Here is a 12,333-nt window from a genome sequence, read left to right as displayed (position 1 = left end):
CGCGTGCACCTTTCTCGGCCGCGCACCTGACTGATATCGAGAAAATCGATCAAAAGCGCAAATCGAGGCTCGGGAGAAAAGGCAGGCCGAAGAGAAAGCGTTCGAGAAATTTTTTCAAACTCGCTTTGCTCTCTTGGTCGTGTATGCGGATTTGTCAGACGAATAAAAATTGAATAATCTGCGACATAAAAACAGCCGAACATACTGACGAATTAAAATTATTCGGCTGATCATTATTGAGCAAAGCCTCTGCATTACTAATAAGGGCGTTTGCCTGCTTGCGTTATATAATCGTCTTGATATCGTTCGCGAAAGTTTTATGAGAGATTTAAGCTGAGGGGCGAGCTGTTGGATTCCACGTAACGATAATGTCGATGATGCATGGGTTAATATATGTAAGCGATTATCGATTGGCTACGCACCTCGATACCGCCCTCGCCGATCGGTGAGAAATAATTCGAACGTTATAAAATTTAAGAGAAATTGTTCTGGCACTCTATATACGTGCATCGTTTTCAGAATACGTAAGTATATCCTTTGACGGATTAACATCAACGTAACCTGTGACAAATGTCTTAAACAATGTTAATCATTGTATGTAAAATTTTATTTAATGCATATTCTTTCACGCATATCATCTGCTTTCTTGTAATAATTCTTACATCGGGAACACCTGCTATTCTCTTACCAAAATTACACGGCGATCGCTTCCCCTTTGCGTGACAGTTTTTCGCATCTCACGAGTAATGCACAGGTGACAACGGGTGTATGTGCGCCCTCTTATACTTTGCATATTGCTCGCATCTATAGACATTAAGAGGACCGCGTATAATTTAAGCCGCCCGAGAATGAATAACGTGCGCATGTTCGCATAAGAGGATCGATGAGGCAAGCAAAATGCTGGCACGATATCGTACCTCTCAAAGAGGTAAGAGAAACGTTTCTCGATCATCTTCAAGCACGTGTCATCCACAAGGACTCACGGCAGATGCACATGCACCGTCGACGTGGACGCGACGCCGATCCGGCCCCGATTTGCTCGAAAAACGTGCGCTCGCGCGCTCGCGTCGTCGCTTTCCCCGAGCGGGCCCGGTAATTGGGGCCCGGGTACGGCGGTTTCGCGCGCGTCTCGCAGGTTACACCGCGCCAAACCGTCGTACCTCCGGGCCACACTTAGCACCTTATCCACTTAGCCGCTTCTCACGACTGCTCCTCCTCATCTCCTCGCGCCTCGCCGCGGCGTGTCTCGTTTTATAAGGATTTTTGCTCCGGGGGACGTGACACTGTCATGCCCGGGCGAGAACGAAAGAAAGACAGAGGGAGAGAGAGAGAGAGAGAGAGAGAGAGAGAGGGTACGAGAGATACGGGTACAGAGCTTGGGCGAGTACGAGAGAGAAGCGCGGAAGGCAGATTCGACGAGGATCCGTGGGACCCGTCGTGCTCTCCCCGACATCTCTCGCCTCGAGATGGAGGGAGGGGGACGGGTTAACAAAAATTCTCGGATTTAATTTTCTACACCCTTGCTCGCGCGCGCTCACCTCGGGCTAGCGCTTAACACGGACGGCGATCTTCTTTCTGACATCTCTCGCCGATTTTTGCGTGCAGAGTTGTTTATTGAATCAGTGCGCGGCAACGGATTTCTCTGTTTTCACTTAACGCTCTCGCTTTGAGTTAATCAGCGTTTAATCGTGCAAACCATATTAATATGCAAATGTTAGTTCAAATTATGTGGATATTCATGGTATATGTTCAATATGAGTAATCCATGAGTTATACGTAAAAATGGCATCTTCGGCGGATACGTCGATATTATCATTTTATAACTTTTAATTACAGACGCCCAGAGCAGATGCGTTCTTTAGACCCGAGTGAATTACTAACGAGGATAAAAGTGAGAATTACTTTTTCACTTTTTAGGCTCGTGCACGCGGCGCGGATTTGCTATACACGCGCACGTCTCTCGCACGCTGAAATCCATTACGGTGGAGGAGCTCGCGCAGGAATAAATTTCCATAATATTTGGCAGGTTGACACGCCTCACGGAGGAACTGACCCCGCTTCGAGCAACGATCATCTTCGCTTCGTTCTCTGTATCTTTTTACGTAATAAATGTCGTTGTTCGATTATTCTTATAAAATGATTATTTATACGTTGAAATGAAAATGTAATGAAAAATATCTGTTTATATTAAAAACACACACATATACACACATTCTAACTGAAAAAATATATTTTATACAAAAATGCAAAATATTAAAATCTTGTTTTATCTTGCTTTTAATAACAGGAACAGGATTTAAAGGACAGCAAAAATATAAATATGTTAAAATAATCAAAGTTATGTAATTCTTACCTGTTGATTTATTCATAAAATAGTCACGTATTACAAAAGATATAAACATCTACAACATGATGCAAGTTTATCATACTTTATGCTTTATGTACAAAAACGATGAAAGAGCGTATCATTACAGGATCAAGATATTCATAATCATATTCTCGAGTGAGAGAGCCAAATCGCTGGTACAGCCGTCCTCGACAATGGGCCCCATGGGCCCGTCTGAATCGACTATGGGGTGAATTAATAACCAGAAATGGCCCCCGCGAGGCCCCCTCGACTTGGCGTACCCCTAATTATCCAGCCGACTCGGTCGCGCGCGGCCGCGAAGAGGGACCTTAATGCTCCTCTCGTAGGGCCTCACAGCGCGATACAAGCGCATCGGAGTTCGCGAGTACTTGAGGCGCACGCGTGGGCCGGACGTGCCAGGCATACGGCCCGTTTCTTGGGCCGCGTCCGTTGTGTTCAGATGTTAATAATGTTAATGGGCCGGAGGTTAAGCTTATCTGTCATGCGGGGCCTCAATAGAGAAACTGCGCTCTGCGTGGCGTTTGTTCTTTTCTTATTCCGCATCGTACCCACCTTCTTTTCCTGCAGGACTCCTTCCGGAGCTCTATAGCCGGTGATGCCCCGACGCGCCAAAGGGACCGATCCGCGCGCTCGAAACACCGAGTGGACGGTATTAATCCTGGCGTGAATCCGCATGGCTCTCGAATGCATTAAGCGGGTATGACGCCTGTAATAAAGGAAAAAATGGCGGTCCCGGCGAATGCGTGCGAACACGCGCCCATTCTCCACATTATATCTATCATGCCGCAAAGAGTTTAATGCCGGGTTCTACAAACGAAATGCGCCGATATTAAGATCCACGTACGCGAAGTTCGTTCGGGTAATGGCCGTTTATTATTTAGCGAAATATCGATATTTTCTTATTCGCCCGAGGCGTGTGGTCCGCGCCGATCGCCGAGTTCTGGCGATTCGGCGATGGGCCCTTTGATCGTGCGTACCTTTCGAGCACGGGCCCCGAGGCGGCGACGCAACCTTTGGGACCTCGTGGGTCCGCGACGGAATGCACGTTCTCCTCCAAACGTTTAGAACCATCGAAAATGGCACGTTAAAGCTACGAGCATTTTATTTAGGATGTTTCACTCCTGGTAATTGTTCATTTGCGTATTTATGAAATAATATGAAAATTATCATACATTTAATATCACAATTTAACATGGACATCAAGATATTTCACATATTAAATAACATTTAATAACATTAATTACTGTTACAAGATATCATTATAATAATATTATACAGGGTGTGTTATTATAGATTCTTTGACTGCAAAAGGATAAGAGAGAGCTTTACGGTTCCAACATTTCGAGGAGCTATAACATTTCGCGCGCGGCCTTGAGACCGAATTCGCGGGAAGGTACGCACGAGCCCTTCAAGGCACAAAACGCATATATAACAGACAAATAGCTCGTGAACCCTTTTAGCGGCTCAAAGAGCGAACAGTGCGAACATAATGCCGAAGACGCATTAGTCTTTGCGTTCCACAACCAGATCGTTTAATAGTGGTCATTATTTATACGGGGGGTACTCTAATACCGCACCATATCGCCATGACCGAGGCTAAAGATAGATATTATATGTACAATCGTAATGTTTATTACCGCAATTATGACCGGCTGGTTCTTTGATTACCCACGATGTCATAAGCGCTTAAAGTTACATAGATTACATGAGGGGTGCATGTTGCGACCGCGTTCATCTTTGTACAGTATTAAACTCTCGATGCATGCAACTAACCAACCCAAACTTAAATGACATTGTAAGTCGCGATGAATTTTACAGATCTGTAAAGCATATATAAAAAAATTGCGTGACTAAATTATATAATAAATTATTTTCTTTTCTACATTATTTCTAAAAACACATCGTTGTATTATAGGTATTATCTTGCAGAGTTTCACCGAATCTTACCGGACATCTCCCTACCTTGCAGAACCGTGTCGAATTTTATGAAATCTCTTGGCAGGCCTTGGCAGATCTCTTCCGGCTTCGTCAAGCCTCGCCGGACCTTGCCAGATCTCGTCGAATCTCGCAAGATCGCGAGAGTTGCGCTACTGCACCTACTTCCCGAAGCTCCTGTAAGCGAAAAGAAAAACAACCCGGATGAAAATATCGGGGGCAGATTTATTAGTCGCGAGGCATATCGGACAGGTAAAGATTCCAGCTCTCGATTGCCGCGGGAACGCGATGCACTGCATATCCCGCAGATCGCGTATCGCGCTTAGCCGTTGGCGCGATTTATGCACTGCGCCCGCGCTAACCGCTAGATTATACGCGGCCGCATGAACTGCATCCTAGGCATCGAGACACACGCGAGACTAATGCACCGGCTAACCACTGCCGGATTCACGGAGAGATCGCGGATCGGCTACGCCCCCCTCTTTATCTCCTCCACGTAATCGCTTCGTTTCCTAGAGAAGGAAGAGAAGAAGCGAACGAGCCGAGCTCGAGTACACGAGCTTGTCCGAGCTGCAGGTGCGTCGTATAGCGGTAGCTCGTTCCCCGCGCGTCATACGTATTCCTCTTTATCTCTCTTTCATAAGTTCTCTGATGAAAAATCTGCATGGCCGCACCATTCACAGCTTGCCCCGTACTTTTTCGATTTGTGCGTTTTGCGATAGATTGTGCAAATCCTACGCGCGGCAACGAAAATTTATTAATACAAATAAATTTGAACACCGTGCAAGCACGAGCTTGCGTAACGTTTATTAATTTCAACATATAAATAACATTTAGCGCGACACACTGTATGGGACGTGAATTATTATCATCATCTTCAATCCCCATTCATATTATTGCCGGCGTGCGAAAAAAGGAAAAGCGTCCAGCCGGCAGAATCTGTCGGTCTCCGCGAAACTTTATTAATCTTGTTAATTTTAAGTGATATTTAAGAAAGCGCCTTAACACGAGATTATAAATAATCGTCGTTTTATGCCGGCCAGGTCGCCCGGCTCTTTTCTGCAATTTACTTCTATGCGCACTAGCGCTGTCCCGAACGATAAATCAACCCGTTCTCGTCCTCTCTTCAGCAACTTCCAGTGCACGGTTCGTTCGAGGACGCAACGCTTCCTCACCGACCGGCAATCAGCACATGCTAATACGAATAATTCTAGACCACATGCTGGCAGGTAATTAGAATAGTGAGGGATGTCCACAAGCCGCGTAGAGTCGTTAATCGCCGCTGGTAGTATGTGTGTACAAGGTAGGATAAAATTATCGTCATCCAAGAAAAGTATTGCCGTTAAGGAGTCAAAATCAAAAAATATGAAACGGGGATAATGTGATATAAAACGTATCATCATGGAAGCGAGCATGAAGACTGCTCATAATGACGGGCAATTTTGTGTTAAACGAGTAACAAAAAAGTGAGCGTGTGATCGCTAATCGCAATATTATAGCGACAATCATTAATTCGATGCAGAGATTTTTGTATTCTGCTCATGAATCCGCAGTCATGCTCTTATCGTGAATATGAACAAACGACGGTTGTTAGGCACGAATCGTCCACGCGAGGCAGGAAGCAAAGATTAAGGTATGAAATACGATACGAGCAGGTGACAGTGCGTAGCAATGACATGTTAAAGCTGATACATACTAGTTTATGAATGCGTATTCAAGATTAAAAGCACCTTAATTTGGAGAACGCTCTTTGTCGATGCAACATAATTTCCAAGGTCAAGGACCAACAACTACTCTTCACTCAACCGCAGCTTTACCAAATCAACTCGAAGGGTGCAAAGGATTAACGCGAAGCGTGAATCGGCCTTAATCGAGGAACGTCGTCTCCTCGCGCGCGCACAATTGTGTACCCCGGCATGCCAATATCTATCGCGATATATCAAGCGAACGGCTCGCGATCACCCCGGCACCGGTTCCCAGAAGAAGAGGCGGACAAAGAAGCGAGAAGAAAAATGAGAAGCAACCGCGGTAACAACGTTGCTAAAAGCTGCGCAAACTGCATGGACACCGCGCCGCTCGCGGCTCGCTATTCGCCGGCGATATTTTATCGAGGAAATATCACCTCCGCCCGTCCCACCGCCGGCGAGAAGAGTCTTCAGGTGTTAACGTCGTCAACCACCTCGCCGGCGCGCTGTGTCACGGCGACAGCTTAAAGGACATCCTTGACGATCGATTATCTTGGCCGCACGAGCGACGGGGGTGACACTCGAGCCGGGGTGGCAGGGAAGAGAGCGGAAGGGGGTAAGATCCCGCAGCCCGTCATCCGTGGAATGCATAATCAAGATTCCGCGGGACCGAAGCGCGCGCACACACACTTGTTCCCCGGCTGCCTGTTTTGTCTCGTGCCCCGATGATTTTAAATTACGCCGGTATCGCCAGGCGATCAGTGCCACGGCCGCGGAGGTACCTGCTGGACCGGGCTAAGAACCCCGAGTACGGCTCTTTCCAGGCGAGATACCCGCGATACCAGCGACGTACTCAGAGCCCAGAGCCCAGAGAGAGAGAGAGAGAGAGAGGGGGGGGGGAAGTACGACGAGCCGTGCTGTCGCCCGTACATGAGGCAAACATTATTTCGAGATAAACGAAGGAATTTCTGATTTTCTGAATATAGTCGTTCCTTGTTGATTGCCAGGATCCTTATTGTGAAAAAAATGTCTGTCTATTAACATCTGCTGGACCACGTATTTATTTAATTACCAAGGAAACAACAGTAAATATCAAATAATATTTCATGTTTAGTAATTATGCTTAATATTTTTCTGAAAACAGATTTAATAGTTGTATACCAAATGTTGTAATGTATTTATCGAAATGTGTATTTACCAGGAAAGTTTTAAAATTAATATAATATCATAGTGTCAAATCATCAAAGATGTTGATAACAACAAAACAATTTTCCGACTTCTAAATTCCATCGAAAAACAAAGAGCATTATAAGCTCAACCAAGCTATCAAGTGTGAGTTGTTATATTAATTTAATACATTTTCTTTGTACGTTCACCACGCAGCGAAACAGGTATTCGTAATTTGAATAAAACTGCATTCTCCAATGACTGTCGAATCGATACGTCCCTGGAAAAGGATGCCGGGTACTCCCGGTTACCGTGGTGGGAGGCGGGGGAGTCGCGAGTAAGAGAGAGAAAGAAAGAGAAAGAGAGAGAGGCGAGCGAGTTAGGTATGTTGTTTAAATAAGAGCAACGCGAGTCGCCCAAGGGCGAAAGTTGTTGCAGCTCGCCTGGCCAGTGCACACCGCGTGGCACGCTCGTACGTGTTGCGGACCAGCAAATATATATGCGTCTGGTATCAGAGACAAGTGAAACGGAATTTTCGGCACCGAAGGTCGAATCGCATAGCGATGATGCACACCGACAGGACTCATCCATTCCGTAATTCACCTGCAGATACTGTGCTTAAAATGCTGAAGAATTAAAAATATTACGTATCTCTAATATATCAATGAAGCACCGTTAATCAATGACGATGAAACTATCGTAAAATTATTGCTGGAACAGCGAACGGCAGCAGACGCATTGAAAGGTGCAGAATATATACTTTAGATAATCCGCGTAACGGTGGGCGGCTAGATACGCTATGTACGGCTCTCAGCGATAGTCGTAGAATAAATGTTAGCGTTGGGGGAGACAGGCGGAACGAAATTTTCGACGGAGCAGAACGTGCCGAGAGCAGTCACGATAGATCGAGGCTGGATTATATACGGGTATTGGAAGCATCGACCTTGCGCGCTGGATCATCCTAGTGCAACATCGATAGTCACTCTGCCTCGCTACTACCTGCCACCCATGTCTGTAGACAATGTCTGCTGCAACAGAGCAGTTGGAAAAGCGTTTGCTCGAATAAAAGTTAATAGAGATGAAACGTTATTTGGTTCATTCGTTAAAGCTCCGTTCGAGCGTTAAAGTTCCAATTACCTCGACGATGCCGCTTAATTCACGCCGACTCGAGCTTATTGAGACTATAAAATAATCGTGATTATACACCCCTTGCTATTACACTTCCCTATCCCTCAATCACCCAGTCAATGACGCGCACCGCCCGCCGCGGCAAGAAAGTAAGATTTCATTATTCGTTATGGCGTGGCGCGACGGCAGTCATGAACCGCTGGTCGTTTCCGTGCTTCGTCCGAGATGATAAAACATTATGACCGTTTTATAGGCGGACACGACAGCACGGTAAATCATCGGCGCAAGCGAGCAATGCGCGAGGCCACGAGAGGGATCCCTTAACGACCCGGTGTCACAGTCGAACCTCGACTCGGCCGTCTCGACGCCGATCGCCTCTTCGCGATGGAAGCTTTTGTTTTTTTCACTCGTGTCGCGCATTTCTCCGGATGAGATGCGCGCGATGTTCGCGATACTCGTGCACGTCCATGCGAGCTGCGAGTTCTCACGCCTTCCGCTGGTCCATTGACCGGCCAGTAATTGCTGGACGGATCGAAGCATCAGCGACCAGCAACTAGGCAATCCCTGACGTAACTACGTACGCGGCCGCGTAATAGGGCCGGTAGTCGCTATCGTGCATGCCTCGCACGTTTCGGATTATTATACGTCAGCGAACAGCGACGAGTCGAATTACCTCGCACGTCGGATAATTAGCATGGCGCTCTTAATACTGAGAACTTCATCCACTTGCAGCATCGGGCAGCGCGAGGTTGCTCGAGGAGCGGTCGGTATGCGTGGAATTCACGACGAAGATAAGTATCACGGTCTCCCCGCGTAGCCGTTGCTCCCGTATGCACATATGTCATTTGCAGAAGTACCTGTAAATACCCGCCAATCTGCTCGGCCAATCTGTTTAATTAACCGTCAGGCGATTAGCCATCCGTCGTTATCACGGAGAGGACGGAAAAAGGAGACGAGAACGCGCGAGGTAACGTCGTACATTAACAACGTTGCACAATTAATATCAGGCACGTCGCAGAGCTCGCCGATCTAACAAGGTACTAAAGACGAACTTAAATCCAGATACGTTCGAGATATAACTCGAGAGATCCCCGAGAGCTAAGCGCGAGTAAACTATACGCGAACCGCAAACAAAGTAAATACGTCTTTAAACCATCGTGCTCTCAACCGAGCCCCATGCTCTCAACGGGTCACCGTGCTTTCTACCAATTAATGGCAGCTCTTCCGGTATGACATACGAGCAGCCAACACCTAGTACCAGCCAGATTGACCCAATAATACCCACGAGGCATAGCGTGCGCACTGGTTGGGTCCGGCATAGTGCCGTCTGGTCCAGATGCATAAATCAAGGTCGATTTTTTGGTGAGACCCCAGCAGCTAGAGCAGCCGAGGCGATAGCAACGAGGGGAACCAATGGAGGTGGCGGCGCCTCGGCCGCTTCTTCTTGCTCGTCTTTTTGTTCCTCTTTCTCCTCTCGCGGTTATGATCGGACCGCAGACCGCGACCATTGTTCGCGAGGCGAGCGGGGTCGGTTCGTCTCGTTATATGAGCGCTCGCGCTGCCATAGTCGAGAGATAAACAGCGCTATGGGGCCTCGCCGGCCGCCCGCTATATGGGGGAGGGAGCGGCGGGGGGACGAGATATCCATATACCGGGCCGTGAGAGGTGCATCTAATGGGGCGACAATCGCATATCGTTAAGGATACAGTCCGCGGCAAAATCCCGGATTGGCTACGCCGGAGGTCCAAGAAGACGGCAAGCCCAGGGCTTTACGTATTTCGGATTCGTTGATTGATCGCCTGTCATGGACGATTGATTCGACAAAATGTTGCGCGGCAATAAATTGAAACAAATCGGAAAAAACCGCGCAGTGAAATTTATGCCTACAGTTTTCACATAAAACTTGTGCAATCATTTTGACGCATACATTTTTATGATGATTAGTCGAAATACATACAAGGAGAACGCAATTGTTAAGTATAAAAACAATTCATTGCCAATCTCATTCGATCTTGCGATTGTGACGTTATTATTACTAGATATTAAAGAACACTGTAAAGAGCACGGATCAATCATCCACCCTGTGTCTTTCATTCTGCGATGCATCAGCCGTCGCGGGATCAGGGATCACGCGGAACAAGTGCGAACGCGGTCCTTCCACGAAGCGGTCTCATCAATTTCCTCGTTAACCCTATCGTAATCGGCCGCGCGTCCGGCGAAAAAGAAGGAACTGACCGACAATGTAGCGCCATGATATAAATATATCGCCTTATTTGTTACCTGTATATCATCTCCGTAAAAGGAGCAAGACACTTGTTCCAGATCGATCATTCGCCGCCGCCGTCCTTCGTTCGTATTCTCACAATGTTAGTCGCGAGGAGATTCGAGAGGAGCGTAGTGCAGAGAGGAACAAGTGCGAGTCTTCTTCTTGACCTTCCTCACGCTCGGTACCACAACCACCTCATCAATCTCCTCCTCCTCCGGATATTAGCTCACGGTTGCGTATATGTGCGCGAACGCGGCGCACTCGACTTCTCCCTACCTCTACGTCCACCGCTTTCGACCGACTTCTTTATATCTTCCTCACGATCGGCACGTACCGACTTCATGACTTCGCTTTCGTTTCTGCTGTTAAGAGTCCGGTCGCGTCACTGCCGGGGTTATCACCAGGTCCTCCTCCGCGCCAGGAGTGATTAATGATCCAACCGTTCGACCGTTTGTGGGCTAATAGCGTGCCTTGCATTGAACTTATTGTGACGAATGCCATTAATATGATCACCCGCCCAAATTAATCTTTAATTACCTTCTTCGGTCATCAATTTTTATCTTGCAATGAAAAAGCTTGCAAGGAGAGTGATACTTGTAGAGTATTCACAGTGCAGAATATCATTACGATTATTGTTTTCTTTTTTTAATTTGGTAAAAATAGACGAGGATCTTCCATGAAGATTATTGTTATTTCTTTGCATTCTGACAAGCGTCGAGATTTCGAATGCTCGCGCTTATAAATTCGTACCCTTGTCGTCTCCGCTTTGGCCTCGGACTCCTCGTTAAATCACTTCTGCATCATCCACGGAGTTTACATAAGTCAGCCAAAGTGGGCCCGCTAACGATCCGGAAGAAGGGCCGCATCAGCAAAATTGCAGTTAATGGCGCGGCCCAACGCCCACTGCGAGCTTTTTGCTCGCGAAGATGAAACGGACTGAAGAAATATGAGACTTTATTCTCGCGTAACTTATAATTTAATGAATGTTTCCCAAATAAAAGTCTACGTTACCGCGCTAATAGGATGTACTTGTTAAATGCTGCAACTACTTTAACCGTGTTTCTAGAATAATCGAAAATTATCGTCGATAACGACATGTATAGACAGACGTCGCGTTGTAGGTATGTCAATTAAATTGTATGGTAAGCGATACGCATGCATCCGGATTACAAAAAATAGCGGTAGATTAGCACTTAGCGCATTAGCCATGCCGACGCTATCGTCGGAGTTCACGGCGGTAATCACGTCAGTCACCTCGCACTCTCCTCCTGCCGGCGCGGCCTGTCGCTCTATTATCACATCGACAAATCCAGAGTGCAACGCTCGTGGTAGTAGGGGGAAAGTAGCCTCCTGTAAACGTAACATTAGATAAGTTACGAGCCGTGCACGTTCTCCGCGCGCATGGAGTGCCAGAGGAGACCCGTACACGCCGCTCGGCTATGTGCGAGCATGGTCTAAAGAGCGGTACGGGCACCATGTACGGAATATCTGTACGGCGGGAGAGCAGTTACGTTCTTCCTCCTTAGGCGGGAGGCCGCCACGGGAAAAAATGTCACATTATTCTCCTATATGGTGATACAGCACGCCTTAGAAAATTTATCCTCTTATATCGGGTATCTGTATGGGGCCGAGCATACGAGAGAGGCTGGGAAGGGGATATCTCGCTTATACGGTATTGTGGGAGTTACGGAACCTGGGCTACCGGAGCACACACCCGGGATGGATAGCGAATCGCCGTTGCATTTCCCCGTTCGCCGGAGATATATTCGCGCGGGTTGCGTATG

The sequence above is a fragment of the Ooceraea biroi genome, chromosome 7, assembly GCF_003672135.1.
Source record: "Ooceraea biroi isolate clonal line C1 chromosome 7, Obir_v5.4, whole genome shotgun sequence".
Taxonomy (NCBI): Eukaryota; Metazoa; Arthropoda; class Insecta; order Hymenoptera; family Formicidae; genus Ooceraea; species Ooceraea biroi.
Note: the sequence above shows the minus strand (reverse complement) of the source record.